Consider the following 17,818-nt stretch of genomic DNA (forward strand, 5'->3'; position numbering starts at 1 on the left):
TTAAGTGTCTGCCCTCAGCTTAGGTCATGATCTCAGAGTCCTGGGATGGAGCTTCAAGCTGGGCTCCCTGATCAGTGGGGAGTCTGCTTCTCCCTCTCCCTCTGCACCTCTCCCCTCCACTGCAAGTGTGGGCTCTCTCTATCTCTTTCTCAAATAAATAAACAAAATCTTAAAAAAAAAAAAAAAAATTAAAAGATCAGTCCAAGGGGCCCAACAAGAGAGACAGGAAATATCACTAAACAATTTCCCCAAATTTGGAAGACATTTTCTAGTTCTAAGTGCCAATCACAATGAATTTTTTAAAAGACCGATGTCATAGCATATCAGAATACTAAGGATAAAGATTTTTTCTAAATTTTTCCGAGGAGAGGGGAAGAACTAGAGCATATGAAGGACCAAAGTTCAGTTTGAACCCAGTGGTTTCAGTTCTAGTTTCATGCTGAAAACTAGAAAACAATTAAGTGATGCCTGCAGAGTTAGGAGAAACTAATTTCCTACCTAGAATACTATACTCAGCGAAACTATCAAGTGGGCAGGTGACATAAACATGTTCTCAGACATTCAATTGACTCTCTGGTACCAGAGCAACCACTGCTAATGGCCTACCCAACAGATTTCTTCCTTGTTGAAAAACCCCAATTTTATTCACATATTAAGTGGTCATCTGTTTTGAAAGAGGTGGGTTATCAGCCCCAGGAGGGTGGTGAATCCTTATTAGAAGCCAGTTAGAAGCCAGTTATGGCCATTCCATTCCCTTCGCTATGGCCTGAGATGTGAAGTGAAGATAGCTAGGAAGTTTTCCAGAAAGGATCCAAATAGGGCTCACCAGAGAAAATGGCTCCTTTTTCACTTCCAGGTAACCTCCTTCTGCATAGGATCCCTGCAGCATGGCACCCACACAAGCCAAACCCTCACATTGAGGCTCAAAGAGGTGAAAGTCAGAAAAGACCTGATGTTAGTGAGGAGGGAGCAGAAGCCAAGCTGAGGACACAGCACAAGCTGACACCCTCCTGCAAACCACCCCACAATACTCTGGGGTGGGATATGTGTGATATTCATCCAGAAAGCTCCCTTCTGTCTTAGTGGTAATGCCTTAACTAGAGGGAAAAATCACCTGAACTTGGATGGTGGCAAGGCCTCCAGGATCTGGTAGGTTCTCTTTGAAAGTTCTCTATGAAAGTTCTTTTGTAAGCCTCCCCCCAGCTCCCAAGTAGATTATCAGCCAGGGTACAGCATCTCCTTCTGCCCAGGGATCCTGTCCCTGTGCCTTAATAAAAGCACCATTTTGTACCAAAGACGTCTCAAGAATTCTTGCTAGGTGGTCAGTTCCGGACCTCACCCACCAAATCTCAGCTACATTCCAAAACTGCATCATTAGGAGTTAACTGGACACTTAATGTAGTCAGGGCCAGGGTCCCCAACAAGAAAACACAGAATCGGGACAGCTATGATAAAATAGCACTGACGGGCCCCTGGGTGGCTCAGTTGTTAAACATCTGCTCTCCGCTCAGGTCATGATCTCGGGATCCTGGGATCAAGCCTTGCATTGGGATCTCTGTTCAGCGGGAAGCATGCTTCACCCTCTACCACTCCCCCTGCCTGTGTTCCCTCTCTCGCTATGTCTCTCTCAGTCAAATAAGTAAATAAAATCTTTTTTAAAAAAAAAGTTCAGGGGCGCCTGGGTGGCTCAGTCAGTGGAGCGACTGCCTTCAGCTCAGTTCATGATCTCAGGTTCCTGGGATAGAGCCCAGCATCGGGCTCCCTGCTCAGCGGGGAGCCTGCTTCTCCCTCTCCTCTTCTCCCTGCTCGTGTCCCCTCTGTTGCTGTGTGTCTATCTCTGTCAAATAAATAAATAAAATCTTTAAAAAAAATAAAGTCCAAAAAACAGCACTGATGTCCTGTTCTGCAGCTTTGATGGGACTGCACGGACATTCTGCTTTGTAGCCCTTGCAGAAATGACTTCTGCAAAACGTCCTAAAATAAGACAATTAACCACAGGGCATTTGTCAGTATCTTGGGCAGGGGGCAGTTAAGACATAAGCCCCAGATGTCAGCAAAAAATAAAAATAAAAGACCATCAGCCCAGAAATATTAACCTAATAGGTAGAGAGAAACATGATCAAAAGCCCTGATTGCTTAAGAAAATTCTGCAAAAAAGCTCAACTTAGAAAAGAGCCCTAAACTTAGAAACTCCAAGGGCATTCAGATCTCCTGGGTCTCTCTCCCTTTCCAGGAGCTTTGTAGTTTCACCTAATAAACTTTGCTCTGCTGCCCACCACTCGTCATTTGGTCTGGTCTACTCTTCATTCTTCAAAGTGCAGTGACCAAGAATCACCGGTGCTAAGGGGACAAACATCCTGTAACACTGGGTTTGAAAATATCCCTGAGCGATTCTGTACCATCCTAACTCCAGACTTGCCTGATGTAAGAAATGTCCTGTTTAAGTCACTTTTAATTGTCTATTACCTGTAGCGGAAAACATCGTAAACTCTAAGTACCTTTTCTCAGAAAGTTAGAGGCCTCCCTGGAGCCAAGAAACAGGAGAGGTGAAGGAAATGCCCAGGATGACAGCATAAGGACAAGCAAGGAACTAAGGCTGTGCCAAGTCTTGCAGAGGACACATCCAGCTGGAGGGTGGGGCTCCGGAAAGGCCCCCAGGGAAAAGCAACAAAAAGCTCTGTGACTACGTGAAAAAGAACATTAAGAAGCATTCTGTGTAGTCTCTTTAGTTTAAGAAGACGTAATAAGAGATGCAGAGAAAATGAAACAAATTTTAAAAAGAGATAATTTTTAAGTCCACGAAAAATTAAAATTTGCACCAGAAAGGAAGATACTAGTAATACACTAGTTAGCTAAGCAGTGAATAATATTTAGGTAGTTACAATATATGAACTCAGAATTGGGGGAGGAAGGCAGGTGTCAGGGAAGGACCTGAGCACAGGGTGAAAGGGCTACTTCCCCACCTTCCAAACAGAAAGTCCAAGGATCATAAAGATCTCAGGCAGATGAATCAAGAAAAAAATCAGAATATGCATGTCACATAGCAATTTAGAAGTCAATTCCAAAGAAAAAGCTGAAAGTTGAAGGCATTTAAATCCTGTAGTATTATCTGACTTAGTAAATTATATGAACTCATTACTGTGGTGTAAAAAAAAGAATGTGTCTGAGGTTTCAGGCAGAGAGCTTCTTAAACACTTGGAATTTCAGGAGTGGGAGGAGTATCTTTGCTATGCAAATGAGGGAACTCAGGGTGGGACCCTGCAGAGCTGTACAAATGGGATGGCCACCAGGAAGAGGAACCTTGTGATGAGAAGTTTGGAAATTTCAGCCACCGCATCTCCCGAGGGATGCTGAAGACTGAGTTCAATCACGTTCAATCAATCTTACATATGTAATGCAGCCCTAATAAAAACCCTGGCCACTGAAGCTCAGTGAGCTTCTTAGTCGGTGAACACAGGAACATACCACGATGGTCACACGCCCTGACTCAACAAAGAGAGGGTACAGAAGCTGTGCATCCTTCCCAGATCTTGCCCTGTATGTCTCTCATTTGGCTGGTCCTCTTGATTTGCACCTTTTATAATAAAACTTAAATGGTAAGCACAGAGCTTTCCTGAGTTCTGTGTGTTGCTACAGTGAGCTATGAAGCCCAAGGGGGGTCCTGGGAATATTTACAGCCAGATGGTCGGAAGTGCAGGTGTTCTGGGACCTCCAGAGTGCTGCTGGCATTGGAAGTAAGGACCAGTCTGCAGGAAGCAGGTCCTTAACTCCTGGGGTCTGTGCTAACTCTGGATGGTTAGTGGTAGAATGGAACAGCAGTACACCCGGCTGGCACGGGTATAGAAGAGCTACTTCACTAAATCAATTTTTTAAAGGAAAAAGGAGTAAACCTTAGCATCTTTTTTTTTTTTTAAGATTTTATTTATTTATTTGACAGACAGAGATCACAAATAGGCAGAGAGAGGAAAGGGGCTTAACCTTTAGTGTCCTTTGTTCTTCAGTTTTTCCTCTCTCTCCCTTGGAGGCACCTCAGCACCCACCTGAGCCAAACCCTCTGAGCTGCCCTCTCCAGGCCTCCTCCCTCAGCTCCTAGCTCTCCCTGCTCACCTCCAAACGATCGGGTTACAGCTCTCTCGTAGCAGGAAGGTGATTCCTTCATTCACGAATAAGAAATGATTGCTTTATGGGGGTGTAAACCCTTCTGTAGGAAAGATAATTTTTTAAATGACATTTCAATATGCTAATCCAGAGAGAAGGGCATTCTGATGCTCTTAAACCCATTTCTGCGTGAAATGCTTAGGAGTCAGAAACAGTTATCCTTCACAGTGCCCACGTCCTCCACAGCTCCGGGTGCAAGACGGGTCTCCCGCTGTGTGAAGACCTGCTGCTGCTCTCAGGACATGCCCCGGGACACCTCCAGCTTGCGCACCCTGCTCACACAGAGTTCTGAGGGGAGCCGAGCACCCCTCCCCACGAAATGCGTTGTCTCTATACCACGGTGCCAAACTGCAGTTTATAGATTAAAATCCAGGTCCCCAACGGGTAGGGTGGCTAAAGCTTCCCAGAGTCAGCCTCAGCCGTACACGTAGCCAGGGACTAGTCTATGGATTAAGCTGCAGCAGGTAGAAGTGGGAAACTAACTTAGCTCTTTAAGTATTTTTTAAGTCATCATTTATCTCTGTCAAAGCAGAGTTTCTAGAATGATCCAGACTCATGTTCCACAAAGGGCTGGGATATCTGCACCGAAATCGGAAAACACTCTAAAAAGCAATGTGATATTTGTTTATTTGTACTACTAAAAACCACTGGAGAAAACGCCTTATCTGGAAAAACAATTTGAACTGTTACTCACCTCCCCAAATCTGAATTGATATCTAACGCCTACTTTCCTTGCAAAACAATAGCAGGCACTGGAGACAGAGCCTTTTATACTAAGAAATGTTATAATGTCACAGAAACCAGAGAAGAAAGAAACACAATACTTATTTTCTATGCACACTTACTTTCTTCTTTAACATCAAAGCCTGCTTATGTTTTTAAATACTAAAGTGGAAAGAGTGACATTACTATGTTCACCCCACCCAACTCCATTGCTACAATACCTGAATCTTTGCCAAAGTGTTTGGCCTACCGCTAGGAAGTCCTAAACACAGCCCTGTTTTTGAACACTTTCACCACTCCCTTAACCTTTCCACTTCTAAACTATGTTCTGATACCACATGTTTGCTTTTACATTTTTAAAGGCTGTTTATATGAAGAAAAGTATTTTAATTATATCAAGCAACAGAGATTATGCTTATTACCTGCATGTAGAAGATTCTGTAGTATTTTATCAAAGCTAAAAATACTTATATTGTGCTATAGCTCTAACAAACTGTGTTAGTAATACTGGTGACCAAAAAACGGACCTCAAAATCAGTGTTCATCATGACTGATATGCCTAATGGCTAACGTCAACCCCAGTTCAAGAGCTCTAAAGATAGGAGAGTTATTACCTCTGCTCCTGAAAAGAACACGCTCTAGGTACAGGAGGCCCCAATTCAAACACGGATGATAGATGATCAGTTATATGAAATGGGACACACTGAGAGAGAGTAAGACATTACCAGAGGTGGTATCAAACGCACCATGACCACCGAAAGACAGGAAGGGAGAGCACCCATGTGACAGTAATGGAGGCACTGGAGATCCCAGGGTGCCTGGTAACAGGTCACTAGCTGGCACCTGTAGCTCCAGATAGTTCTGTTGCTTTCAGAGCACAAGAGGCAAGTAAGTGGTGCCAGAACAATTTTGAGAGCAGAGAAGCAAATAAAGATTAAGATTAAGTTATATTCTTCCTGCATACATTGACCTGCAGTGGTGTCTCTCTTGGAAGGTACTTGCATGCCACTGAGCCAGCAGCTGCCCACTGCCACTGAGAGGTCATCCAAATGCCTTGTGCTCAGAGCTGGCATGAAGCACACCAGATTTTGAAAGAGGTTGTCAACTACCTTTATTGTGACCTCAGACTTGTTGATTAAATTCCTTCCAGTGTATCTCCTAACTCAGGCAAAAGACCCTGAGGGCAAAGCATCCCCTGATGGGAACCAAAACTACCTCCCAATCCAAGCAATAAGGACTGCCCTGAGCCAACAAGACCCTGCCCATGATTCACCCCCAAGATGTTTGATGACTTGATTTCATTGCCCACCTGCAGGTATCCACTGACCTTTGTCCCCATTCTTGTTATATGAACCTTGAAGTATTTTTAGCACTTTGCAGACAGTCTTTGAGCCATTAGTCTATCCTCTTCCCAGTGTTGGCCTCACTGAAATAAATTCCTTTCTTATATAACCACTACCAGTCTCCCTGCCTTTGGATCTTGTCAGTGGCAAGTGGCTGAACTTGGTCTGTCTGGGACTTCCAGAGTCAAGTGCTATTATCCCCTTCTGTTGTGGCTACAATCTGATCACTCTCCTAACTTGATTCCAGAATCTGGAGACAGAAGGAGTCAAGGCTGCTGTTTCTATCATTACTGACTCAAGAACTGGGCAGGGCATGGTGGAACCCATTAGTAGATTCAGCTGAAGAAGGGAAAGGCAGGAAAATGAGGAGGAGGGAAGTTCACTGCCGTAATTAAAGCAACCCTCCTAATTATTTGTGTTAACCACGCATTTATGTGTTGACTCAGCTAAGGCTTAGGCCTGGGAACTTAAAACGCACCAGTCTCTATGTTAGGAACTATGGGAAAACAGACATGGCTTGGATTCTAGAATTCTTGAAAAGTTTACAATCTCATGAGAAAGATAAGCAGACAACTACTGTGTTTTGGATTAAATATTAAAAATGACATTAACCAGGGGTGCCTGGGTGGCTCAGTGGATTAAGCCTCTGCCTTCGGCTCAGGTCCTGGGATCAAGCCCCACATTGGGCTCTCTGCTCAGCGGGGAGCCTGCTTCCCCCTCTCTCTCTGCCTGCCTCTCTGCCTACTTGTGATCTCTCTCTCTATATCAAATAAGTAAATAAAATCTTTAAAAAAAAATGACATTAACCAGACAGAACATTCCAGAGGGGTAGCATGAAGGAATATTCTGGGGGCAGGTGATGGAACTGTTCTGTATCTTGACTGTGGTGATGGCTACAGAAGTTAATGCATTTGTTAAAACTCTCAGAACTGTGCACCAAGAATAGTGAATTCTACTATATATAAATTCAAGAATAAAGTGTTAAAAGCAGCTAAATATGAGCAATTTCCTATAGTTCAACCTAACCAACGTTCTAGTAAATCTGTATTTATTTGACAGATCACAAGTAGAGAGAGAGGCAGGCAGAGAGAGACAGGGAGAGAGAGAGGAGGAAGCAGGCTCCCTGCTGAGCAGAGAGCCCGACGCCGGGCTTGATCCCAGGACCCTGAGATCATGACCCGAGCCGAAGGCAGAGGCTTTAACCCGCTGAGCCACCCAGGCGCCCCAAAGAATGTATTTGTTGCAGGAGATATTACAGGCAGGAAAATGACTCTGGTGAAGGTTTCTTAACCAGGGTCTGCAGATCTCTTGAGAGGATTTCAAAATCGTGTACGTGTGTAGGTGTACACATGCGAGTACACGCATTTCAGGAAGAGGGCCCGTGGATACTCCTGGGGTCCATAACCTCATAGAGATTAAGAAGATTAAAAAGGAGAAAGGTAATGTTCAAGGGCACAGTGATGGGGCAGGAGCAGTTAAGTGCACAGAAAACACAATAAATGACACTTTAAAAGGACTGCCACTTCTGGACTTGGCATTCAGTAGGGAGTGAGAGAGGAGGAAAATTTAAAGATGACAGTAAAGGTTCTAGCTTGGTGACTGGGAAGTGTGGAGGGGACACACAGGGGAAAGGAACAGAAAGGGGTATCAATTACACTAAGAAGAAAAAAAAATGATTCACTTCAAATAACTGAATACTTAACATTTTCACCTACGTCACTCTGAGCGGGAGATTTTTTTTTTCCCCTCATTTTTATGGGCCAAAGTATTTCTGGCTAAAGACAGAGATAAGATGAACTACTACAGGGGACCCTGTTTGCATATAAAAATAAAAAGCAGATGAGAAAACAATCTTCAAAGTCCTCAGAGTCCCTTCTCTCTCCACAGAGCCCGCTCTCTGTATTCTCGTGGCATTGGGAAACCTCAGGGAGATGGCACTCGCCTCAGTCACCGAAGCCAATGAATTTAGCATATCTGAGAGAAGGAAACTAAAGACAGCCATCCAGACAGTGATAATTTTCTTGAATGTTCAAAACACTTCCTATGACTCGAGGTTTTTACAAATTAGGAATTTGACTCACCAGCATGGATTACCCCCCTTCAATGAATATAGCTTCATCTCTCGTTTTTATACATATACTACGTATCGAGGAACAAATTTACATATTTTTAGTAGTGAAACATTTGTTAAGTGGAAACTTAAAGGTTTTTTTGGGGGGGATATTTCTTTCTTCCTCTCCAAAGTTAAAATCATGACTGACACATGGAGGCGCTCAAAGTTGGGTACGGAACAATGCAAGTGCTCACTTCTCTCATTTCAATTTCTAAGTAAAACGAAAATTTCTGTGGTTAAAACAAAATTTTAAAAAATATCTTCTTTTGTTACCTAAGTAATGCATGACAGAAGTTTAAGTTTCAAAATAAATCACTATTATCTTAGCACTTATTCCATTCCAGGGGCCAGCAACGCAGTCCATGGGACAAAATGTGGGGGGGTTGTCAAAAAGGCTGATGTCTGGATCCCACCTAGATTATTAAATCGGAATCTTTGTAGAGGGGTAGGAGACTGAACAGTAACAGTCACCCACATGGTTCTTGCTTGCCACAAAGTTGATGAGCCATTGGTCTAAGAAATAAGTGGTAGGAAGAGAAAGAGATAGGGTTGAGAATGAGTAGACTAAGCAAATGCGTGAGTCTCACTCAGAAAGGGACAGGAAGACAAGAGAGACTCCTCTATGTCTGGTGAGGAAATGGGGTTAGAACACCACCAAACTTTGACTTTGGTGGTATTCAAGGAAACTGGTACCCCAGTTTTCCTTCCAGACTGTTCTTAAAGAAATGACTCTTCCGGAACTCTGATTCCATTAACTCTGAAATGGCTCTGAAGTTTAACAATCTCTCAAAGACTGTAAGAGAAGAAGCGGGAATAACAACCTTTCCATCATCCCCCTCACTACTGCCCTGCCAGGCTCCTTGGAAGATCAGGCCCTGGACTCACCTCTCTCTCCCAAGCAGTAGTGAGGGAGGAAATAGCAGTAGCCTTCCACTGTCTCAGTACCATTTCTCACCGCCAGAGTCTGAGACTCCTTTTAGAGAAGGCATCTCTTGCCACCACACCCACAGGGTCCAAAGTTTCTCTCTAGAGCCCTTATGGGGCTACAGTCTGGTTGCAAAGGGGCTTGAGGCTGAGTTTACAAAGAACTTCACGTAAATCTGAACAAGTTAATTAAAACTGGGGGAGTGGAGGCCTCATTCACTCTATGAGCGGTTCACATGATTTAACCTCTATCAACATCCCCCAGGGGGGTGAGCCTCACTCCAGAGTTTGGGATTCAGCAGATGTGGGGCGGGCCAGAGCTGCTGCCACTGGTTGAGGGCCAGCACTCTGAGAACCGCTGGGCCACATTATCACCTCTGCTCAAGTCTCTCTGCCACCAAACAGCTTGGTTAGCAGGCAGCTTCTTGGCACATGCTAAGGAAAATGTAGATCTGGAGCCAAAAAACCACTTCAGCTCTGAGCGCTAAAGAAGTCAGGAAGGGTCAAGGCAGCAGTGTCCAGACACAAGGTTCAAGCAGAAGAGAAGGAAGGGAGAAGAGAGGAAAAGCAGAGTGAGCTAGAGATGGGTAAGAAAAGGAAAGGATGGATTCGGGAAGGGTGGATGTTATTAGGAGCTGCCTCTTTCTACCCCTACTGTCTTTCAGCTCCCTGAAACTGGAGAAAAAGACTGTATTAGGAATACCTTTTCCTATTAAGAGCACATAGCTTTCCCCACACTATCCAGGGGCTGTGCTCTGAGAAAAGTTCGTGCTCTTCTGCTTTAGAAGTTTCTGCTCTTCAAGATTCCCCGAGCACAGGGCAAAAGCAAGTGGCATATCTGGCTAGCAGGCATGGCCACTGAGCCACACTGGGGATCACTCCTGCTCCTGCCCTGGGCAAATCAAAATGCCCTAACCCAGAGGATGGAGGCCTTCCCAGGATCCAAAGCTGCTGGCCCCTCTGGGGCTGCAATTTAACTGTTCTGGCCATCCCTATTCACAAGACGCCCCCCTACCACCTCTTCAGATTCTCACACGGCCTCATTTGAAAGAGGTGCTCTACAGGGGCGCCTGGAGTTCTTAGTCAGTTAAGCATCTGCCTTTGGCTCAGGTCATGATCCCAGGGTCCTGGGAGTCTGCTTAGCAGGAAGCCTGCTTCTCCCTCTCCCTCTGTGCTCACTCTTTCTTCAAATAAATAAGTAAATCTTGAAAGAAAAAGAAAGAAAGAGAGAGAGAGGAAGGTGCTCTATAGTGCACTTCTCTAATTGCTCCACTTGCTCTCTCAGACCCACCTCCAGGAGACCTAAAGTGCAAAGAGCTGCAAACTAGCCTCAGGAATTCTGGAGAAAGTCAGACAGCAGAAGGCTGCTGAGACTGTGTCATCAAACAGGTATCAAGAGCCAGAGGCTATGATGGTGTCAGAGAATACAGAGATAGGAGGGGCTCTCCCTTTGTAGTCAAGCTCAGCCACGTGGGAGCAGCCTCATAGAAGAGGAAGAGGACTGCCTAGGAGGCGAGGGATGGCCGCTACAGGGAGGAGATGGCTGCCGCTTGGAGAGGAGAGTAACTGAGAAAAGGGCCCTCGCCAAGAGTATCTGAGGCTTCCTAAATGCCCCTATCTAAACAGCAAGGCACTCTTACCTGAACTCCACTCACAGTTTTGCCAGATCCGCTACCACTCTTCGTCTTCTCAGTGAAGCATTCACAGCCAGTGAGGACCTGCCACCTGCCCGGGGCCCTCAGGTTCTCCCCAATCCCACAACACACACAGGCAAGCACAAGCACGCTTGCACAGATGCACACTTGTACACAAACAGACCATGCACACACACACTTCTGCTATCACCAACTGAGCTCTGTGTACAATATGATCTTTGACAACTGTATTGTTTCATTTGTACCTTTCAGTGTAACTGATGAATGGATACCAAAACAATTGTTCAATGAATGCCTTGGGAGCATCTGATGAGGGCAAATTACTAAAATAACCCAAAATGCTGTCAAATTTGGTATGGAAGAAACTAATTCTAAAAAGGAGGAGGGGAAATTACTAAAAAGTCTTAAAGAATCTTCGACCCAGACTATCCAGCTCTTTCTACTTTCAAGAAATCCCAGCCACAATATGGCTGTGTGGTTAATGGCAGAACAAATCCATATTCAGAGCAAAGGCCTGGGATCTACATCAAAACACTAGTAGGGGCACCTGGGTGGCCCAGTTGGTTAAGCAGCTGCCTTCGGCTCAGGTCATAATCTCAGGGACCTGGGATCGAGCCCAGCATCAGGCTCTCTGCTTATCAGGAAGCCTGCTTCCTCCTCTCTCTCTCTGTGACTGCCTCTCTGCCTACTTTTGATCTCTGTGTGTCAAATAAATAAAATCTTAAAAAAAAATACCACTAGTAGATGAATGTGCATTTATATGTACTTAATCAATATAAAGTATTTAAAGGATATATGGATCATTTTTTTTAATGATTCTCTGATTACTGTCTCAGAACTCACTGGCCAACTGCCATAGGAGGTTACCAAAAATGTAGCAATTCCCCCATCCCTCCAATGTGTGAGTTTAACTGGAATGGCCATCACAACCATATTCACCCACCTTCACCCCACACAACCCATGACCAGCTGCACTCCCTTTCAACTGGAAAATCCTTGGCTCTGCAACTGGACTTTATCAACGATGATTCATAAACCGTACAGTCTCATTTACTGTGATTTGCATTTGGCTTTACTTGATGAAAAGACTTTCTAATTAAGACTTAAATGTTAACCACTGCCAAGTCTGGCTAATAGGATCTCATATAACTTAGACAAGAATATATATGTGGAATAATTCTATGAGGTACTCTGTCACTTTCATCTTGCCTGTTATCATTTGTATTCTAGTTGCAGAATTTTAAGTACTGAAGATCATTCCAATAAAGTTAAAATTAATTTCTGAATGTAAGATCTGTGGTTACTTACTTTGTTTTTGCACATTTCAGTTTGACAAACTACACAGTAACAAAAACACTGAAGTAGTAACTACTGAAATTAGACACAAAAGCTGTTCTTTTATTGAGTAATTGCCTTGTTCACGTTTTTAAAAAAAATGTATTCTTGGGCTGCCTGGGTGGCTGAGTCATTAGGCATCTGCCTTCGACTCGGGTCATGATCCCAGGGCCCTGGGATGGAGCCCTGCATTGGGATCCCTGCTCGGCGGGAAGCCTGCTTCTCCCTTTCCCACTCCTACTCCCCCTGCTTGTGTTCCCTCTCTTGCTGTGTATCTTGTCAAATAAATAAATAAATAAATAAATAAATCTTTAAGAAGAAAAATGTATTCAGTTGGAGAAGCTGTCCTTTAAAAACTGATGCTTTCAACTCTTGATCTCAGGGTAGTAAGTTCAAGCTCCACGCGGGGTGTAGAGATTACCTGAAGAAATAAAACTAAAAACAAACAAACAAACAAACAAACAAACAAACCAAAAAACCTGATGCTTTAAAACCCATGCTGTCAAAAGACTATCAGTGAATACCAGCTCCTCAATCGCTCTTTCTTCATCATGTGTTAACATATCAATATATTACTACTCAGTATACATCTGGCATATTTGTAAGATCTCAGGAGCATGATGGAACGCCCAGATCACATTTACAGGCCACTCAGTGTCACAGAGCAACCTGAGAAAACAGAACTGCATTTCCTGAATGGGCAACGGGATCTCTTACATTTAACCCACTGGATGCCAACTAACTTCGCCTTCAAACAAAAAAGAAAAAAATGGTACTACTAAAATTACATTTACTTTGTCTGACAGGCAGCTAAGATGGAAATTACCAGAGCTTCGTGAATTTTAAACCTACATGAATATTGTTACATTTGTGTAACAACACACAAATGCACCTTTGCTGGGCCTCAAGGTCCGGCTTCCAGCTACCAGCCAGCTCCTGAGGTTCTGCTTCCATAATGTTTGCTGTCAATTCAAGGATGGAGTCTGACCTTATGCATTGCCCTGAACAGGGCAGATGTACCGAAATGTTAATGTATCGCCATCACAAGTTATGTTTAAAAGCAACTCACTATGTTATTTTAGCATATCATTCTCTACTGTCAATTAAGCAATTGAGACGAACCATTTGAAAACCATCAACAACACAGTGAGGTGTGACATCATGTGACATTTCCTTTCTTTTTTTTTTTTTTTTTTTTTTTAAAGATTTTATTTATTTATTCGACAGAGAGAAATCACAAGTAGGCAGAGAGGCAGGCAGAGAGAGAGAGAGGAGGAAGCAGGCTCCCCGCTGAGCAGAGAGCCCGATGCGGGACTCGATCCCAGGACCCCGAGATCATGACCTGAGCCGAAGGCAGCGGCTTAACCACTGAGCCACCCAGGCGCCCCGTGACATTTCCTTTCAAGCTCTCTCCTTAATCTATCTTCCAACTGCCACACGCACACACATACACGACCCAACACCCCCCCCCCCCACACTCACACCTCAGTCTTTCAGGGCATATATTTATGGTTTAAATTTAGCCAAATTTATGTTAATTTCTTTGGACAATTTTGAAAGTATTTTTCAACCCTCTTTAAATAATTGACAAAAAGATAAGACATTTAGGAATGAACTCTCTGAAGGTTTCATTGCTATAGTTTTCTGTTTTAAGAAATGCCTCATGCTATCAGGGCACAGAGCCATGCCACCTCGGCTGTAAATGAATGGACACTACTCTGAAGGGGCCTGTTGCTCACTGGAGCCCGGGTTTAGAAGATTCCCCATTTTGCTCATAGCTCCCAGGTGATGCCGGTACCAATGCAGACAATTAGACCAAGTGAATAGCTGGCTGAAATAAGCACTTTGAATTTTCATTTGCATGTGAGTAGATTACAAAGATTAAAGTGATATATCCATAATTACATGATTAGAACTATTAAAATATACCTATGCAAACCTCTAATTAAAAAGGTGGAGAGTATATGCATGTTACCTCCTCTCCCTCTTGAATCACTGACAAAAAAAAAAAAGATACAACACCACAAGGAAAAAAAGATCCCAGTGAGTGGGAGATGGCAAGACATTTTGGGAGAGGGGCAATGAGGGGGAGTTACTAATGAGAAAAAGCAGCAACTATAGCCTCATGGCAGCAGAGGGTACGCCACACATCAACCAGTGTGCTCTGAGTCCCAGGAAAGACTCCAGGTTCAGGGGCACTGAGACCAACCACCAAGGGCAGAGCAGGGCTGGGGGCGGGGAACGGGAAAAAGCAGTGGTAGTAAGTGAATGCCAGTATATGGGACACTTGGATCCCCAGGACACTTGGATCTCCCCAGGTTCACTGCTGAACAGAGCCTTTCTCTCAGTGAAAGAGCCAGCTCGCTCAAGGGACTTCCAGGTACTCACTAGTGGCTTGCATGTACGTATAAAGTGATAACTAAGGGTTAGAAAACATTTCAGGAAAACTTCCCAATATTAAAGGCAGAAACCACAAGCAACGAGGAAGGTGTGTGAAAAATGCTTAAATGGCATAAGTAAAATGTTTTTTAAAAAGAGCTGTATAAAAAGATCAAATATTGCAGGACCATATAGATGGCCCAACATCAAATTAACAGGATTTCCAGAGAGAAGAGAGGAAAGTTGTTTATCAAAGAAACAACAGAAGACATTTTCTCGAAATTAGAAAATACTGGTTTCCATGTCCAAAGAACTTTCTCAGTGCCTGGCCAAAGTGAAAGTATGAAGTATATCATGGTGAAATGTCACCAGGAATAAAGATGCTCAAAGCTTTCAGAGAAAAATGCAGTTTGCACGAATGCCTAAAAACTGGAATAGTGTCAGAGGTCTCGACATAGAGAGACTATAGAACATGTTTTTCAGATTCAGAGAAAAATACTTTTCAAGCTAGAATCCTATACCGAAGCAAACTCCTAACCAGGCAAGAGGCAAATCGGGTCTCCATCAGAAAGGGGCAGAGAAGTCAGCTGGCAGGAGCAGGGCGCTGGGCTTCTGTCTGACCTTGTCTTCCACTGTGTTCCACTGGCTCTGACTCATTCACTCTCTCAACAGTCTTTTTACTGGGTGTCTGCTGTGTGCCAGGCACTGTACTGTTCCAGGTGCTAGGAACACAGGGTAGATAAAATAAGGCTCCTGTCCTCATGGAGCTCTCATTTTCATTCTAAGTGGGGAGAGACAACAAAGAACAAGTCCATCCTTTTGGGTAAATGCTGAGGAAAATCAACAGCAGAAGAGACAGAGTGTAACCAGCTACTGCTGGGTGAGACAATGGAGGTGATCTCAGGCATCTGAGTGCAGTGCAGGGACAGAAGCCAGTCAGACAGGGACCTCAGGATCACCCCTCCGCCTCTCACTCAACCTACCTTCTTGGCAAGCACTCTCCAAGAACAAGATGTTCTGCTTATTCCCAACCATCTCATTTCTTCCCGATGTGATCCTGCCTGGAGCCAGGCAGCAGGGCTAGGCAGCCCCAGCCCCCACGCCACTGGGACCCTGTGTTAGACTCATCCTCTTTCTCTCCTGCCCGGCGGGGACCTTGCAAGGGAGAGGAGACCCCAGACAGATAGAAAGGACCCAAGCGGTTAAATGCTAACATGCTGAGTCCAGGCCCCCAGCTGGTCAAGGCAGACATGCCACCTTATACTTCTGTTACTCTTTATGTGTCTTTTTCACAAACAAGAGAGGGGCAGTCAGGGTGTTATCAAGTTCATTCACGGATGCAGAAACGGAGGCACTACCAGGTAACAAATGTGCCCAGCGTCAGAAATCACATTAGTTACTGAGCCCAGACTGTTTCAGAGACCAGTCAACGTGACATTTACAAATGTTTTTCCTGTTACTTTTCACTTTCTCCATGCAAGTGAACATCAAGCTCAAGTTGGTTCAGGAGAACAAAACATCTGTCTCAGCATTTAATAAAGTATAAGTCTGGTCGTCCTGGAACTTCTTGAGTTCTAATTTTCTAGCCTACCCATGGCAAGAGACAAGTACCAGAACTAGGCTAGATCTATTCCCCCTCAGATTAGAAACAGCTACAGTTCAGGAAACAAATGCACGTAAAAGATGGAATAAAATCGACCTGGACGAAGCAGGATGTTTCAAAGGCTGGGTCACTGGCATCACTGCTAGGCCCCTTCTGGAATATGCCACCTGAATCTTCCACTGCAAACACTGCGCTTGCCTTTCTTTACCTGCCTGTGGGTCGCTGGTATCCGGAGAGCAGAGGAGTGTCTGCATCCGCAGGCGCGGGTGTGCCACGGGCGGGACAGGAGGAGCGGCTGCTCTGTGCCAGCCTGTGGAGTCAGCAGCTACGGCCCATGCTCCTGCTGAGCAGAGAAATGCAGGGATGGCCCTGTCTCCATCTGGGTCTGGCTCAGCTCCCGGAGCTGACTCAAGAACGAGTCATCATTTGCAACCTGAAGTCAGGCAACGTCTCCTCCTAGCCAGACTTAAAATACCATGTATTTCTATGGTATCTAACAGTTTAAAGGACATGCTCCTGTCTAATCCTTAAAACTCCTGCAGGAGAGAAGCACACTCATGTCTGCAGTTTACTTGAAATGAGGCAAAAATACAAGGTGGGTGGATGGGGGGGGGGGAGGATGAACAGATATGTGATCAAACAAGAAAAGCAAAATGATCAGGATCGAACCCAGGTACTGGATAGAACAGTCTTCACTCCAATGTTCTTGCAGCTCTGTGGTATTTTTGAAAACTTTCATAATAAAATGTTGGGAGGGGGCTCTCCTATCATCCTGGATAATTTCCATATCCATGAGAAGGATGCAGCCACAAGCTCCCTGACCCTTGGTACTTGCGGGGGCCCCCTCACGTCTTGGACCTTACCCTCACTTAGAACAGTGCTGCCTGTGAAAAAGCCAGTGTTTCTTCCAAATTCCTTGTCACCCAGTTTACTGTGCTCCCCAGTGCTTCTACCTCAGGAGGAGGGCCCCCTCCCAAAATCGCTCAGTTTACCCTTGTTGGGATGGCACATGTCTTTCAACAGTTTAAATATTTTTTCATTATGAGATATTTTAAATATACTCAGAAGTGTAAAGAACTGTATATGAAGCTATCCCTCAGACTCGATGTTGTCAAGATTCACTTCACTAACACCAGTTTTTCTTTTTCTTTTCATTTCTAAAGATTTTATTGTTAAGTAATCTCTACACCCAACATGGGGCTTGAACCCACAACCCCAGAACAAGCGTTGCACACTCTATCAACTGAGCCAGCCAGGTGCCCCCACTCAAGTATTTTTAAAAGAACACTCAGTTCTTCAAAGATCTCGCTAATAAATGTGGAATTATTAAAACATAATCACAATGTCTTTATCACACGTAATAAAATTAAAATGGTATATAAAAATAAAAATGGTTTGTCATATAAGACTTAGTCTTCAATAAAAATGCCCCGACATAAAAATGTCTTTTTATGCAAAAAAGACTGGTTTTAATCAAGATCCAGAGCCCAAAAATGTATTACCCGTAGCTGTGCATCTTTTTAATCTAGGAGTCATCCCCACCTTTATTAATCTAATGCCCTTCCCTTTGCTGTTTTTGTTCAGT

General features: G+C 44.2%; 1 protein-coding gene across 5 annotated transcripts in view; it reads right to left on the bottom strand.

The window, feature by feature from the left end:
• Positions 1-17,818, bottom strand: part of TJP1 (tight junction protein 1) — a 241,142-nt gene that overhangs the window by 182,192 nt on the left and 41,132 nt on the right. Inside the window, exon 1 of one of the 5 annotated variants that reach the window (XM_082736640.1) lies at positions 16,330-16,466. The exons of the other annotated variants lie outside the window; for them this stretch is intronic. The gene's annotated coding sequence lies outside the window, so the exon portion shown is untranslated. Of the gene's footprint in view, positions 1-16,329; positions 16,467-17,818 lie in introns of those variants that run through there. 5 annotated transcript variants of the gene reach the window in all.

The sequence above is a fragment of the Mustela nivalis genome, assembly GCF_964662115.1.
Source record: "Mustela nivalis genome assembly, chromosome: 6".
Lineage (NCBI taxonomy): Eukaryota > Metazoa > Chordata > Mammalia > Carnivora > Mustelidae > Mustela > Mustela nivalis.